The sequence below is a fragment of the Mustela nigripes genome, chromosome 7 (assembly GCF_022355385.1).
Source record: "Mustela nigripes isolate SB6536 chromosome 7, MUSNIG.SB6536, whole genome shotgun sequence".
Classification (NCBI taxonomy): Eukaryota; Metazoa; Chordata; class Mammalia; order Carnivora; family Mustelidae; genus Mustela; species Mustela nigripes.
This window is the reverse complement of record NC_081563.1, coordinates 6830797-6847759: the sequence shown is the minus strand read 5'-3', so window position 1 is coordinate 6847759 and position 16963 is coordinate 6830797. Positions and strand designations below refer to the sequence as shown.

At 56.0% G+C, this 16963-nt stretch overlaps 1 long non-coding RNA gene across 1 annotated transcript; it reads right to left on the bottom strand.

Annotated features, from left to right (window-relative positions):
- Positions 1-2112: 2112 nt before the first annotated feature.
- On the bottom strand, positions 2113-4850 carry LOC132022204 (uncharacterized). Its single transcript, XR_009405540.1, has 3 exons — positions 4522-4850; positions 3734-3847; positions 2113-3211 (listed from the first exon to the last, which is right to left on the bottom strand). It is a non-coding gene; the product is annotated as an uncharacterized LOC132022204 (long non-coding RNA).
- Positions 4851-16963: the final 12113 nt, after the last annotated feature.

Sequence of the window (16963 nt, the reverse complement as noted above, 5' to 3'; positions counted from 1 at the left end):
CTGCTCACAGACTGGGAAGGAAAGCGTAACTTTTATGTTCAAACAAACATAGATGTTTTATGGAAGTGAATGAAAAATAACTATGTTTGTGTGTTTTGGTTTAGAACCGGGAATCTTCAAGAACATTTCTGGTTTATAGGCAGGCCCCCTGGGATACCCTAAGACCTTCACCCTCCAGACCACTCATTCTCAGACTTCTGCCACCAGGCGCTCTGCAGAAAAAAGTTTGTGAGCCACTTTGTAAAGTCTTTAAAAACCAAGACTTCGGGGCAGGGGTGGGAGGTCGGGGGCGGGGAGCGCGGCTCCTGGGTGGCTCAGCCAATTAAGCTTCTGGATTTGGCTCAGTTCATGATTTTAGGGTCCTGGGATAGAGCCCCATGTTGGGCTCCCTGCTCAGTGGGGGGTCTGCTTCTCCCTCCACGCCCCACTTGCACACACAATCTCTCAAATAAATAAACAAAACCTTAAAAAAGAAAAAGCAAGACCTCGGGGCACCTGGGTGGCCCAGTTGGTTGAGTGTCTGACTCTTGATTTCGGCTCTGGTCATGATCTTAGGGTCGTGGGATCGCACCCCGTGTCGGGCTCTGTGCTCAGCGCAGAGTCTGCTCGTCCTTCTCCCTCCACACCTCCCCTTCCATGCGCTTTTTCTCTCTCTCAAATAAATAAGTAAAATCTTAAAAAAAAAAAAAAAAAAAAAAGATGTAAAACAAAAACTGAAAACCAACCAAGACCTCATCGTTGCCCTGGGCTTGGTCAAGTTGAAAACTAGCCAGTCTCGGGGCTTCGGGAACCGGCACTCAACGGGACGAACTCAAGAGCTTACCCTCATGGTACAAGAAAGAACCCTGAGCCCCAGGAGACACAAACAAGTTCCCCGGGGGAAACCAAGGTTGGTCCTGAGTCAGCAAATTCCACCCTGGACCCTTTCCTTGGAGAGCGAGGGCCCAAGCTGGCCACAGGGCAGCCCATTACTCGTGTTGAAGAACACACCCCCTCCCCCATCCCGCGGACCGCAGAACACCAGGAGCCCCTAGGACCACCTTCCTGGGAGCTCAGAGGAGGTGGGGAGGAGTCAGCAGAATCAGAGCAGGACATCTGCCAAGGAGGTGAGCTGAATTCCTCCTCCAGAGCAGGTGACCTAGGGGTACAAGCCTCATGACCTAGGGTTACAGCGACAAAGGACCATACAGAGGCCAGCCCCTCTGGCATTGGGTCCAGGGGTTGGGGCAGCCTTCTCCAGAGAAGTTCCATCTGCATTTGGACTTGGACTTGCAGGTGTGAGTGAAGAGCCTCAGACAGGGCACACGGGTCCCGGGGGTCGAGTCTGCCCTCCCACTGACTGGCCCTCCCGGCCATGAGCTTCTTAGTGTCCCCTGTGGTCAGAAGGGGAATCATCCCAAGGTCCCACCCAACCCTGAAACTCTTGACCAGACTCAGATCCGCCAGAACTGGGAAGGGGAGAGTGGGGTCCTGGGGGTGGTCAGCCTTAAGCCGACCCCAGGGAGTAACTGCATGGGGCAGGGACCAGGGGCAGGGCTGTTCTTGCCGCAGGGAGGGACTCTGGGCTGCCGGGCCTCCTGTCAGGGTCGTGTGTGGCTCAGGGCCCCTGTCTGCCTGCAGTCAGCTGGGTCACAGCCCCCGAAGGCACTCGTGTCCTAATCCCAGGAATCTGTGAATGTTCCCTGGTATGAGAAAGGGTCTTCGCAGGTGTGGCTGAAGTTCTTGAGATGGGACTTTTATCCTGGGTAATCAGAGTGGGTCCTAAACACATCCCCGGGCGGCCTTAGGAGGGGGAGGCAGAAGAAACTCCCAGAGAGGAGAAAGTGGGGAGAAGATGAGGTGGAGAAAGATCTGGAGATGCTCCCCAGCTGCTCTTGAAGGTGGCGGGAAGGGCTGGGAGACAAGAATGGAGCCGCCGAGAACCGAAAGGCGAGGAGACAGACTCTCCCCGGGAGCCCCACCAGCACCTGGGTTTTAGCTCTGAGAACCTGACTTTGGACTGCAACTTCCAGAACGGTAAAGGAATTAACATGCGGTGTTTGGGGTTTGGAGGTACTTTATTTTTTAGAACAGTTTTAGGTTCACAGCACCATCAGGAGGACAGTACAGAGAGTTCCCCTCTACCCCTTGCCCCGCATAGACACAGCCTCCCCGTTATCAACAGCCCCCTCCAGAGCGCAACGTTTGTTATGGTTGGCGACCCTACAGTGACTTGTCATCGGCAGTGTCACCCAAAGTCCACGGCTGACATCACAGTCTGGTCTTAGTGTAGGACGTTCTAGAGGTTTGGGCATATACACCGTTGCATGTGAACACCCTGATCATAGACACAGAGTAGTTTCCCAGCCCTAAAAACGCTCCGTGCTCTGCTGATCATCCCTCCCCTCCCCCCTCCATAACCTCTGCCAACCACTGCTCTTCTTATTGACTCTGGAGTTTTGCCTTTTTTAGAATGTCATGTAGCTGAAATCATACAGTCTACAGCTTTTCCAGACTGGAATATCTCACTCAGGACCAGACATGTAAGTTTCCCCTGTGTCTTGTCATGGTTTGATAGTTTATTTCCCTTTAGTGCTGCATAATAGTCCATGGTCTGGACGACCTCGTTTTATCCACTCACAGGCTAAAGGACGTCTTGGGTGCTTCCCAAATGCTGGTGATGAGGAGCAAAGCTGCTGCACACATCGGTGTGCAGGTTTTTGTGTAGACAGTGGCTTTCAGCTCCTTTGGGGAAACACCAAGGAGCACGACTGCTGGATCATACAGTAAGAGCATGTTCAGTTTTGTAAGAAATCCCCAAACAGTCTTCCAAAGTGGCAGCCCCTTCTGCGTTCCCGCCCGCAGTGAGCGAGCGTTCCTGTCGCTCCCCCGCCTCGCCAGCATTTGGTGTTGGCGGAGCTCTGCCCTTTAGCCGATCCACGAGATGCGAACTGCTGTCTTGTTGTGGTTATCGTTTGCGATTCACTCAAGACGGATGACGGGGAAGCATTTTTCATCTGCTTATTTGCTATCTGCGTGTCTTCTTTGGTGGGATGTCTGTTGAGGTCTTTAGCCCATTTATCAAAAAATCAGGTTATTTGTTTATTGATGAGCCTTAAGGGTTTTTGTATATTTGGGGTAACAGCCCTTTATCAAGTATGTTTTTTGCAAATATTCTCGCCCGTCTGGAGCTTGTGTTCTCATCCTCTTGAACGTGCACGGTTTTAAGCTCCTGTGGGAGACAAGTACATTATCCATGTTGAAGTTATTCTCAGGTGTCAGAAGCCATGACCAACCAGAGCCAAGGGCCCCACCCGGGACGCCACTGAGCTTAAGAACGTATGGACCAGGGGCGCCTGGCTCGCTCAGATGGTTAAGCCATTGCCTTCGGCTCAGGTCATGATCCCAGCGTCCTGGGATCAAGTCCCTCATCGGGGTCTCTGCTCAGCATGGAGCTTGCTTCTCCCTCTGCCTCTGTCTCTCCCCCTGCTTGTACTCACTTGCGCTCTCCCTCAAATAAATAAATAAAATCTTAAAAAAAAAAAAAAAAAGAACGTATGGACCAAGATGACATGCAGAAGACGTAACCAAAAAAGCACCAGGTAAGGAGAAAGCCAAGGGTTCTCCAACAAGGGCGAGGGTGTCGCCTGCCTTTGGAGCAGGTGGTGCTGGTGGACTGGGAGGGGCAGGGGACGCTCGCTGGGAAGCTATGGCCTCCCCTCCCCCACCCCTCCCCTCCCACCCCGGAAAGCACCTGACAATCCTCAGGTTTCAGAATCAGGTCACAAGGGAGTGAGGACACGAAGCACAAATGTAGGGACGGGGAGCCTGGCTTCAGGAAGGGTTTGTAACGCACCAACAAGAGACTCTGAAAATAGAATCAAGGAAGTATATGACAAATGAGGGAAAGAAAATGAAAGGGAAAATAGGTTAGGTCTCAATTAGAGAAAAAGCAGATTAATTTCCTGATTTTTTTTTTTATCCCCAGTCTCTGCTTTCACTGAAAGCTAAAACATTAGCAGTCACGCATTTTGCAGAAGCTATAAAGAAACCTAAAACAGAAAACCTCCATTAACTTGGGTCCAGATCAACCCTCCTCTCTCCCGATTCTAATGTCTGAGGCTTTCTCCTAACAAAAATTTTCTCAGTGGATTTGGCTTTAATCAGGAAACAAAAATAGCTTCAAGAAAAGGAATAAGCTTCCATGCAGATTAACAAGAACCAAACCCCTCCCTGGGTCACGGGCTCAGAGAACACTCATTGAACCTGACCCCAGGCCCCTAGACCCCCCAGCTTCCCTTCCCCGTGGGGGGCCCCAGGGGTGGCCTTCCTTTCAAAGCAGTCTACGTAGGTCACTCCCGGGCTCAAAGATCTGCAATGACCCCCCATTGTCCCCAGAATCAAGATGGTGTTCCCTGGACTCCGGCTCCGGTAGGAACTCCTTCCTCCTTCCTCTGTTCAGAGCCCCCACGGAGGTCTTCCTCCCCCAGATCGCCCACCTGCCCTCTGGGCCCCTCCGTGGCAGTGCATTCGATTAGATACCTGCGTACACGTCCATCAGGCCTCTCAGGGATTGGGGTGGATGGCGGATGTGACTTACGGCTCTCTCGAGCACCACCTTCTTGTGCTCGCCCTCTGTTCTCTTCCCTCCTAGTGGGCTGGAGGGGAGGCAGCCTGCAGGGTGACCTCGGGAGCCTCGTGGCAAAAGGGTAGCCCTACAAGATGGAAGACGCCTGGGTCCCGGGTCTCTGCTTACCTCTAGCTGCCTGGGAGAGCTGCCCCCACCCCTCCCCCCGGACACCCAGATCCGACTATCGCTTGAGCGACAGAGATTTCTGTGCCGAGCTCCTGAGGCGCCGAGGTCCTCGGCTAGAGCAGAGCATGTCCCCGCCTGGCGTACCTAGCATCACGGCACCCCCCACCCCACCTCCTTTATCTCCCATAGGAGAGAAGCTGATTCTGGGCCATCGACGTGCCGGGTGTCTCTGGATGGACTCTCTCTGTTTTTCCGGTCTCCGCGTCTCTCGTCCCCTCACCGGTCTGCAGGACCCACCCCATGTACCCTCCTGCTGCCGCCCGCATCACCTCCCGCACACTGGGCTGATCAAGTCATGCCCTCCCTTAAATTCCCACAGGGATTTCCATTGCCTTCGGGACCAACTCCAAGCCCCTGCTCCTGGCCGTGGCCCTTCTGTGGTCTGCCCACTGCCCGCCTCCCCACCCCCACTGTTGCCACTCACATGCCACCCGGGTTCCAAACACTCTCCCAGCATGGCTGTCCCCTTCATGCTTGGCTCCCCTGCTCCTATGGCCCTCCGCCCGCACTCAAGCCTCAGTTTGGGGGTCTCACTCCTGAAGGGCTTCCCCAGCCCCTCCAGGCTCCCTTCCATTCTGGTTTCACGCCCGCTCTGTCCCATGGAGGCCATGACCTGCTTTCCTGAGTGGAGGGGACGTGCGTGGGTGCCCAGCACCCTTGTCCAGTTGGGGAGCTGTCCACCCTCTCCCTAGGTTCTGGGGTTCTGGGGGGCCCTCGATCCAGGCACCTGGCCGGGACCTGACCCATGACAGCATGATGTCGTGCACCCGTCAGGCCCATCATAACTGTGGTCCAGGTGTGATTGGCTCGACCCTTCACCTTTCCTGCAGTCAGAACTTTGGCCACATGACACTGAAGTGTCCCTTCTCCCATTCATCTTTCGGGTTTGGCCATGGTCCATTTGAGCTGCTATAGTACAAATACCACAGTCTGGGTGGCTTCTAAACAACAGAAATTTATTTCTCACCTTTCTGGAGGCTTGGACATCCAGGGTCAAGGCACCAGCAGACTTGGGTGTTGGTGGGGGGCAGCCGCCTTGTTCTTGGATGGCCAGCTTTCCTCCAGACCCTCACAGGGATCACGGGAGGGAGCTCTCCAAGGTCTCCTTTATCAGGGCGCTGATCCCAACCTTCAGGACCTCAGCACATCCCAAAGGCCCCACCTCCTCACACCATCAACCTGAACAAGGGGAAGAGGGACCCCTGATGACCACGGCACCCCAGGACTAAGAGGGAGAGAGAAGGTGCCAGTTCTGAGTGTTGGCTTGAGGCCTTGAGTGTTTCTGCTCAAGCTTTGCACTTCCCCTCCCATCAGCATGAGAAGAGCTTGTCCGGGCGCTGCGCCCTCAGCCCCGCCAGAGCAGATGCACGGGGAGCGAGCCTGCGCCCACAACGCAGGGGCAAAGCTGAATGCAAAGACCGAAGAGAGCCCAGCCTGGATCAGCTAACCCCAGCCAAACTGCAGCCCCTGAAATTTGTGAACATCTGCTTAGGACCCAAGCTCTCTATATAACCTCCTTAGGAGGTGTCCGTCCATATGTTTGCTGAAAGGGAGCGTTCTTCTCTCTTTTTAGTTTAGTTCAATTAGCAAACCGAAAGAGGAAAGAGCAGTTCTCTTTCCTCCTAAGTCTGGGGCCCATTTGAAGCAGGAGGGCATCAGGCTAATGTGCCCAGGGCAGCCGAGATAAACAGGATAGAGGCGTGGAGGAGACAGTGAGAGCCCAGACAGAATCATTTAAGGCCTGCCTCACCCCTGCACTCCGTAGCCATGTGGGCCAAAGATGATTCCTTTTGGAATGGTCTAGATTTCTTCCATAGGCAACCAAAAGGCTCCTGGTTCTTTTTTTTTTTTTTTAAGATCTATTCATTTATTTGAGAGAGGAGGGAGGGGGTCAAGGGAGAGGGAGAGAGAGAGGATCTCAAGCAGGTCCACGCGGAGTGTAGAGCATGACTCAGGGCTTGATCTCACCACCTTGAGATCATGACCTGAGCCAAAAGCAAGAGGTGGACACTTAAAACGAACTGAGCCACCCAGGTGCCCCGGACATTTCTTGTCTCCCTATGTCCTTAGCTTCTCGAGGACAGTGACTTAGCTTAATTCACCTGTCTCCAAAGTACGGCCCTGGGCCTGCCAGAGGGAAAGCTAATAGAGCAATAAGGTTTTAATCACCCCCTTCCCAACATGGCACACCCCACTCCTGGGCGCTGGGCAGTCGAGCTGTGCCCTGAACAATGGGCATTAACCGTCCTTCTGGAGAGCGGCTGTGCCCTGCAATTCGGAAGTGAACTTGTATTTGTCCAGGACATCTCTGAGGTGATGTACCTAGGTGATGTTGAGTAAGCTGAGGCAGAGAGCGCCCACCGCATTTGGGGGGGTGGAATTCTGGGACACCTCGGCTCCCCTGTTGCCCTTAGATGCCCCTCGGGATGGCTCCAGTCATGCAAAGGCTGTCACCTCACTCAGCACAATGGGCGCATCACTGGGCATGAGCTCTGATTGCCCCAGGCCGTCGTGGCAGGCTTGGAGCTCTGGGGGGGAGGCCCTTGGGAACAGATCCACCTATGGACTGGCTTTGTGCTCCCCGGTACGTGATCTTGGAGGGGACCTCTGGTTCCAGCCTGACAGGGGTTTGCTTTTTTTTCTGGTGGTTTAAGAAATGGGAATCACCGACCAGCTTAGCTGTTAAGTCCTGTTTTTTCTGTGCTAACAGCGTGGGGGGGTACTAGCAACCTGGCCACTGGGCGGGCGACTTCCGCAGACAACTGGGGATATCACTCTGCAAATGTTTATTGAATAAATAAATAAATAAATTCCTTTTCGTTCCAGCTGACTAACAAACTCCTATCAGACAGATGCAGAACAACACAGCCTGTTTCTCGTTTGAGTTGCAGTGTGCAAAGCACCTTTGTCTTGACCTGATCCTCTGGCTCCGGGAGGCAGATGGGGGGATGGGGAGGCAGGTATTAGGTACTGCTTATAAGGAAGCCAAGGTCATCAATGCCTACGTCCTGGCTCAGAGAAGCTCAAGGGCAATGCTTTGCTCCAGAACCACAGCCTTCCCTGGGGCTCCCTTAACCTGAGGCCTGCCTGGTGGTGGCCCCCCGCTGCAGAATGAGGGAGGAGCCTTGCGGAAAGGGCGTGTCTCGCCGGCCCAGCCCTCGCCCTCCTCCTGTGCCCCTGCTGTGTTCGCTTGGCTCCCGGTGTCTATTTTAACAAGACCCCTGTGCTACCCCCCTCCCTGACTTTTCTTGAAAGCGTTTGGCCGAGGGGATGTGGGGAGCAGGTCCCAGAGACAGTGGCAGCCCAGCACAAAGAAGGGGAGGTGGGCGGGAACTCACAGCGCACAAGAATGAGCTCACCTTCACGGGTGTGCAGACCAGGGAGCAGTGTGTTCTGCCCCCGATATATCAGGGCATTCTAAGAGGCTACATTGCTGGGTGTCTCCGGGCGCGGGCTAGGCACAGAAACACCGTGTGCAACCTTGAGCTATTTTTGCGTGAGGTTCAAAAACAAGCAGAGGGCAGACCCAGGCAGGGCGCGAGAACAAGGAGCCCCCCCCCCCCCCCCAGAGTGTCTGGAGCAGAACTTTGTCTTCTGGGCGGCTCCCCTCCCCCACAGCCTCCTTCAGGCCCTGCGGGCTCACGCAGCTCCCTCCTTCCCTCCCAGCGTTGTCCACCCACCATGTCCCCCAGCGACCAACCTCCAGTAAAGCTCCAGGTATATTGTGTGTCCCTGGATATAATCTCGTCACTGTTGTTTGTGGCGTTGGCTTGTTTGTTGCTTGGGGCCATATCTGATAAGATATGGTGTGAGGAGGGTACAAAGCAGTGCCCACCAAACAGAAGACGCAACAAGCGGTTGGTGGCAGCGATGCCGGTAACAAACGTGGTATGGGAAGGTGGCGAGGGTGGAGGAGGTGCTGGGCCTGGTGACAATAAGGGACAATCATGTTCACTGCTGCAGACAGACCCATCTGCTCTGGGTTTTGCGGGTCTGAGCCTGGGAGGCCCAGGGCAGGGAAGACTCCAGCACATTTACAAACCCCAGCTTTGTGATCAGAGTCATTCTCCAACCCAGAGCCTGGTTCAGTCCATCCCCGGTCAAATGCTGCACACGATCAGAAAAGGAAAAGTCTAGCAGGAACGCGTTCTCTCTCTGGGCCGCTGGAATGACAGCGGGAGGAAGAAGAACTCGGAAGCAGCCCCTGCCAGTGCTCCCTGCCTTGGCCAGGTAGGGGCTGGAGGGCATGAAGGAGACTGAGTTCCTGGCAGGGAGCACAGCCAGACCCCTGGGAGAGACCCTGCATCAGAACCTTCCCTGAGTTCCTTCCTGGAAACTGCGCCTCCCATAGGTGGTGCGGGGGCTCACCTTGGAATGCAGAGAGCTGTATTTGGGATTGGGGGCTGGGAGCTGACCGGCCAGAAAGCGAGTCTCGAGAGGCACCAGCAGGCAAGCGAGGGCTCCAGGGCCGGGGAAGACAGAAAGACAGAGTGCTGGGTACTATGGCGGCCTTGACCCCCACACCTGGGACGACCCTGCGGCCCCAGGCACAGCATGGAGAGCTAGGGCAAAACGTATAGGCAAGGACAGCGGCCCCTCAGGGTAGGGTGCCGGGGGCAAGAGAGGGACAAGGAGCAAGACGGTCTCCTCTGCCTCTTCACAGGGCCCAGGGCACCTGGCTGGGCCACCTTAAGAACCACAGGCCATCACCAGCGCCCCAGGCAGCCCACTCCCCACTGGGTCCCTCCCGCCTGCACTCACCAGTGTTCAGGGAGCCTGTCTCGGTACTGCCCCCCACCCCAGGTTCTCAGAATGACACCACAGGTCTCGACTTCCATCTTGACACCCCTATATAGGACTCTGGCCCTACCCTCAGCTTCAAGGAAAGGAAGGAGCCAGGGGTTGTCACCTATGACAGGTGCCATAGACAGGGGGTGGGGTCCAGGCTTGAGTGGGGACCAGCTGAGTAGAGCACGGATGCATCAGCCTCAAGGGAGTCAAGAGATGGTGTTGGGGTTCCCCCCTGGCCCGGAACTCTTACAAGACCCCAGAGAGTTAACAACCGCTGGTGAATTCCAGAAGCACCACTCAAGGCGTCTGTTACCACCGAGGCTTTCTACCCCTTTTCTCACACTCCTTTCCGGCCTCAGGGTCCCCCCACTCTGTCCCACCGGACGGGGGATTTTCAGCATCCAACCCATTAGGTTCCCTTCCTGTCCTATTGGCCTGTCTCCTCTCGATCAGAGCAAAATAATGATGATAATAATAATAATAACAACAATTCTGTGGGCCCGCTTGGCTGGGCCATGGTGCCAGGTATCTGGTCAAACATTATTCTGGATGTTTCTGGGAGGCAAATTTTCTGTGAGTCAAACATTAAAATCAGTGAACTAACCCCAACCCTAACCCAAGCCTTCCCCAGACTGCCAGGGAACGGGCCCACCCGGGTGGTCAGCAGACCCCTCCTCCAGCAGCAGGGGGACAAAGGGGTGCCCTGCCGGGCCACCTCCCACTCTCAGCCCTCACAGGCCTGTGAAAGAAGGCCATCAAAAGGGGGTCACCCTGGATGTGCCCTCCCTCCATCGTGCCTCTCCCCTCCCTTTCCAGCACACTCCCAGGTCTCAGCAGGAAAAGTGGGCCCCGGTCCCCGGATGTGGGTCCTGGTGGGGGCTTCCAGCCGGCAGTGTGACCACCCCCCCCCGCCACCGGGGAGCTGTGGGGGGCTCAGTCACGAGCTACCCGGGGACACGCTCAGCTGGCTAGGGCAAAGGTTAATATTTTTTTTCCTTGGAAGCAAAACAACGCAGCAGCATATGTGGAGGCTCTGTCCCTCCTGGGAATGGTTCTGACCTGCGCCTGCACCCAGCAGTAGCGGCTCGATGCCCTGGGAGGGCCACTCCTCTGGGCCGAGCAGCCGGGACCAGCTCTGCACACTGTCCTCTCCGCGGTACTCCTGCCACCCTGCCTACTCCCACCGCGGGAGGGCTCTGCCTTCAGCACACCCCCCACCCCACCCCATGCCCCGACACAACCCATCTTCCCTGAGGACCCCTGGCCTGGAGGACTTTGAGGGGAGCCAGACTTGGAGCCAGACAACCCTGGACTGACTCCTGGTTCTTCAGCTTCTCGGCCTCACCGAAGTTCCCTCAGCTGGCTCGACCTCCATTTTCTCAACTGTAAAGTGGGCTAAAGATAGTCAGGGGGCCTCAGCTGGTGGAAGCCCCCCACCCCCTCAGCCCTCCCAGGTTGGCCCTCCCAGGCGTGGCGTAGGTGAAGGTCACCAAGGAGACTCCCCGCTCTATGGCGGTGACAGAGGTAAGGGCCGGTCTGGGTTCCCACAGCCCTGGCCCTGGGTCCCACTCTGCCACCCGCTGCCTGCTTTCTCTGGGCCTCCACTTCTTTCTTGGCAAATGATGTCCCGGGTTGGCCCGGGTTGGCACCGGCGAGCCCAGGGGAGGGCTGAAATTAACAGGACTCCCGCACATTCCAGAAAGCCGATGCTGTTTGCCAGAGCAGCCTCCCGATGGTGCCCTCAGAATTTAGCGAATGCTCCCAGCCCACATCCTCTCCAGCTTCAGAATGGAAGAAGTCCAGGAGAAGCCCCCTTCGCAGAAAAGCCTCTGAACCCCTGACTCGGGCACCTTTCTTTGCAGCTGCTGTGCTACTTGCCAGTTGTTCTTGCTGTCTGGGAAGGGTGGGGGAAATCCAGCAGAGTCAAGAAATGGTTGCAAGATGGGGGGTGGCGGGGACAGGGCAGACATAGAGCATAACTTGGGGGGCTCCTGCCTGGGCGGTCATGATGAGTGTGGGGGGTCGGGGCAGAAGTCGGGAGCAGGGGCACCCAGCCCCAAACCTCTCCACCAGCACAACCCCCACCCCGCTCCACCCCAGGGCTCCATGGGACCGCGGCTGTGTTGATGGTGTATACAGGCCCCCCGGCCAAGTGTCCACAAGGATCTCCACATGCTTGTGCACGTGCACATACACACTCCCCTATGCATACACACATACCGCTCACACACACACACACACACACACCCCATATGCACACACAGCGTACACATACACACCACACACGCCCCCACACACACACACATAGACACATACACACAGAGCCCAGCAAACAGCTCCCCACCAAAGGACTTTTCAAGGAAGACAGGCATTTCCCCACATCATTCTGCGTCTGCTCGGCGCCCGCAGCACGGCCGGCAGCAGGGCTGTCTGTAGGTGGCTGCTGGATGCGGGGCTCGCCCACCGGCCTGGCCATGACTCACCACCTTGCAGGGAGCCGTGATCCTGCCAGATCAGGGAGAGGAAAGCCATCCTTGGAACCGCAGAGTTGGCTTTGCCAAGCATGGAAACGGAGGCCCAGGGGCAGTCAAGAGGCCACCTTGAGCCCACCCATGACCTGAAGGCGCACCGAGCTGGGCGGGTGGAGGGCTCATCTGGCATCCGGGCTCTGCGATTGCCCCTCACCCCCCACTGGGGAGGAGCCCTGAGAGCAGACCTTTCGGAATAAGTTCAAAATGCAGGGTTGGTCCCGGACGGGGAGGAAGGCTCCTATTAGGCAGAGTGTTCACCTGAAGGCCATTATGGGATGCCAGGACCACAGGCTGGGGGGGATTCCCCTGGGGTCAGCTAGGGTGCCGGGATCACAGGCCGGCCACACAAGACCAGAAACAGATGGATGCAGCTGGGGACAGAAAGAGCAACAGAGATCTGGGCTCTGCTGGCTGCTGAAGGATGACCCTGCCTCTCCTGGGACACTCACACCCCAGCTGTCCATAGGAATGAAGACTGCCATCCCCAATGCCAGGTTCAAGTTCAGCCTGACACCCACTAGATGCCGTCCCTAGGCACTGAGATCTGATGCCCACCTGGGGGTTACAGATGACACAGGACTGCACCTCTGTCCACGCTCTCCTTCCTTGGCCTAGATGCCCACTTCTCAGGGGGGCTTTCTGGTCTCCCCCATCTTCCACCCCCTCATCTGCTCTGCGTCAGCCTGCCCTGTCCTTGGCTTTGCCATTACTGTTGCCTTCTGGAATGATCCTGGGTATGCCATCTAGCAGAGTCCTTGGCACCTGCCAGGCCCTCGGAAAACATCTGTGGGACATAAATGATTGGAAAAAATGCATGAAAACACAAAGAGCAACTGCAGAGCCCCTTCCTGGGTCTGGAAGCCACGGGGGCTCCTGAACCTGAGTCTGGTCATGAACATGGGTGAACCGCTTGCTTTGGGAGCCCCAGGCTGCCCTTAGAGGGGACGCCGGTGCCCATGCAGGGCACGATCAGCAGCTCTCTCTGTGCTGGACGTGAGCCTGCCCAGCCCCTCCCCTCCCGTTACCTGGGTGGATGACAGTGACATTTTCCCCTCCCAGCAAGCAGCTTTCAGACCAGCCTTTCCTTCCTGCTGCTAATGGGTGCTGCCTCTAAGTCCTGTCCTTCCTCGGCTTCTGGAGATCAGCAAGCAAGCAGGGCCGGCAAGCACCCAGGAGCACCGAGCCCTCACCCTGCCTCCTGTAGAGTGAGTGCAGGGCCGCTGTGCGGATTGGATGAGATCCAGTATCAAAAGCGGGAGTGAGCCTTCGAACATGACCGCAGCTCCTGGGCTTCTTAGGCTGAAAGCCTCCTAGAGCTCCCGTCTTGCTCAGAACCAAACCCCGTGGTGACTGACACCACGTGGGCCCTGCTCCCACCTTGTTCCCTATAGCACCAGCCCCTGCTCCCTCTGCTCCAGCCTCTCTGCACCTGTACGTCTCCCAGCATGTCCTCCTCAGGGCCTTTGCACATGCTGGTCCTTCTGCCTGCAGTGCCTCCCTCAGGCATGCTCGCCTCCTTGCCTGTCTCTGCTCAGAGTAGACTTTCTTCTTCCCCACGTAGGTTAGCAACAGAGCTCCCCTTCCTCCATTAATCTTCTTTCTTTTCTAGTTAGCCCTTTAACCACCTGACGTTCTATTTTTATCTGCCTATTTCTTTCTTGTCCCCTTCCTCCAAGGCAAGGGCTAAGAGGGCAGGGTTTACACCTGCTTTGCTCGCTGCTGAATCCCTCTCTCCCCCTAGAATGGTCCTTGCACCGAATGGGCGCCCCATCAATATTAATTAACGGAACAAAGGGCAGAGTTGAAAGTATCACTCAGCAGAGTAGTATAAAAGGCCCTCGTGTCCTATGCACACGTGGCAGCCAGATTGAGCAAATAAAACTGTGCCTTATTTGGGACCAATACAAAGCAGTTACTTGGGGTTTATCTGAAGTTCCCATTTAACTGAGCATCCCCTATTTCATCTGGCTGCGCCAGCCATGCGGCCCCCGCTGCCCCTGCCTCCTTGCTTTTCCCTCCATGTCCCCAGCGACCAGGGGCCAGTGACCAGTGCACAGGGAGGATCTCGGGAAGGGCAGCAGCATCCTTCCTCGAGGTGGGGGGAGGGGGGTTTCCGCTGCTGTGAGGATCCCACTCCCCTCACCCCGGGGGTTAGACAGCGTCCTCCCCCTACCCCCCTCGCGCCCCCTAGACTTCTGTCCCGCGGCAGCTGTGCCAGCATCGTCCCCTGCTTGAATCGTGGAGTGCAAGGTGTGTTCTGTTCCAGCCGAACACGGGCTGTGCTGGAGCCGAGTTCCTTCTAGGGGAATGTCCCCAACACCCCCCCACTCATTCCCTGCTGTCACCTTCACCGGGGGGGGGGGGCTGCCGTCTCCAGACCTTCAAGGGTGACACCCTTCTCCGTTAAGGACGAACGACTGACCTCATCTCCCTCCAAGAGTTCCGCCTGCTCTCCCCCGCAACACACAAGGGCTTCCCCGTGACAGGGGCTCTCGTGTTGGGGCCCGTGCACACTCCACGCTCCCCCACAGACCCCTGCAGGCTGTGCAGGGATCTGGAAGATTCGGCTCAGGCCCGCTGCACCAGACCCACGGTGGGAGCCGGCGAAACCAGCAGAGTCCTGAGCCGCACGCAGGCTTCCGAATCGGAGTCTCGAGGCCGGGGCTCGAATGTCCCCGGGGGGCTGTCACGCGCACTGGAGTTTGAGAGCCTCCCTCCATGCAGGGGAGCAGCGGCAGGGAAGCTGATGGGAGGCGAGCGGGGAATCTCTGGGACTTGCAGACCCCACGGCAGCAAGCGCAGGCCTTCAACCCTCAGCTCCTTCCAGCTGTGCACAGTCCAGGACCCCGTCCTGAGCGCCCTTGCCTTGCGAATACTGCGGCTCCACCCGGCCCTCCAGCTCAGACACAGCGACAACCCTGGCGCACCACCGTCTGCTCTATTTCTTAAGCCAAAATCATAAGATTCCTCTCTGCTCTCCACTCCCCCCGGCAGCAAACCTCACTGGCTCCACCTCAAACACAAGGGAGATCTGACCATCTTTCCGCCTCTCCCACGGGGAGACTGGAAACACGCGGGCTCAACCCGCCAGCCCTTTGCCTGGGACCATGAAGACACACAGTGTTCTCCGGCTTCTACTTTTCTTCATTCCAACAAGTTTGTTGGAGGCCTGTTCCGGAAATGCTTCTTTATCCAGGGTAACCCTGAAGTGGACATGATCCGTGTTCTTCAAGGGGTTAATGGTTAAAAAAAAGCTGAGCTCGATCCTTGCAGCAACACACAGAAATGAACTCTTGAAACACAGAGCAGTGCAGCTAGAATGCGAGGAAGTGATGGGAAGCGGAAAACAGCCAATCTCAAGAGGATACCTACCCCAGTCGCAGCTCTGTGGCTGTCGTGAACTAAACGTCATCAGAGATGGAAACAGAGCTGTGCCTTCGGGATGGGAAAAGAGAGGACGTGCGCGTGACTCCAAAGGCCCAACGTGGGGAGTCTTGAGGGGTGGCGTCGTCGGGGATCTCGATGGTGGTCGTGGTTACACACGGTTGCATGTGGGGCACCATTGCACAGGCCGCCACACACATGCACACACACATGAATGAGTGAAAGTAGACTCAGAGTGAACCCCGTGGACTGCACAGTGAGAGTTTCTTGGCTCTGGGCAAGCAGGATGGTTGGGTCAGAAGTTAAGACTGGTGGGTATGGGAGAGGACCCATGGGACCTCCCAGGACATTTCTGTCCAACAGACGCATGTCTTGTTATTCCCCCCAACCCGCCAAACCTTCCGTGTATCCCAGCTTTGTGACTCCTTCGAGGAGAGCCTCTCCACAGAGGTGACACTGAGACTCAGGGGATGGGAAGAGCCCAGCTTCCAGAGGTCAGAGGGAAGAGCTTGAGCACAGGCCCTGAGGACATGGCAGCTCTGGGTGTCCAGGAGGAGGAAGAGCCAAGGTGACCGAAGAGGGAGCTGGAAGGGGCAGAGCCAGACCAGGTCCAAGACTTTCAGAACGTTCCGAGGCGGGGTTTGCCCTGGGACCGATGCCACTGGAGGCTTCTATGCAGAGACACCAAACTCCATTCCCATCCAAAGTGACAAGGCTCCTTTTTCCCCACATCTTCACCAACGCTGGTTGTCTTTTTGAGCCTAGCCATTCTGACAGGGGTGGGGTGATGTCTCATTGTGTTTTCAATTTGCATTTCTTTAAAGATGAGCAAGGCAGAGTATCTTTTTATGTGTCTGTTGGCCATCTGTGTATTTTCTCTGGAAAGAAAAAATGTCTACTCAGGGCACCTGGGTGGCTCAGTCGGTTAAGCGTCTGCCTTCAACATAGGTCATGATCCCAGGGTTGGGGAATCGAGCCCCGCATGGGGCTCCCTGCTCAGCGAGGAGCCTGCTTCTCCCTCTGCCCCTTCCCCTGCTTGTGCTTTCTTTCGCTCTCGAATAAATAAATAAATAAATAATCTCTAGGAAAATGCCTAATCAGGGCCTCCGCCCATTTTTAATTGGATTATGTGAGTTACAGAAGTTCTCTGTGTTTTGGGGGTCGCAACCTTTTATCAGACATCTCATTAGCAAATACCTTCTCCCCAGTCAGGAGGTTTCCTTTTTGTTCTGTTGATGGTTCCTCCACTGTGCAAAGGTTTTTTATTTCGGTGTAGTGCCACTTGTTTCTTTTCGCTTTTGCTTCCCTTGCCTGAGGACACAGATCCATCACTACGTTGCTAAGGTCGATGTCCCAGAGATTACTGTCTTTGTTTGCTTTTAGGAGTTTTATGGTTTCAGATCTCACACTCGGGTCTTTGATCCCTCTGGAGTTTATTTTTGTGTACAGTGTAACCAGTTTC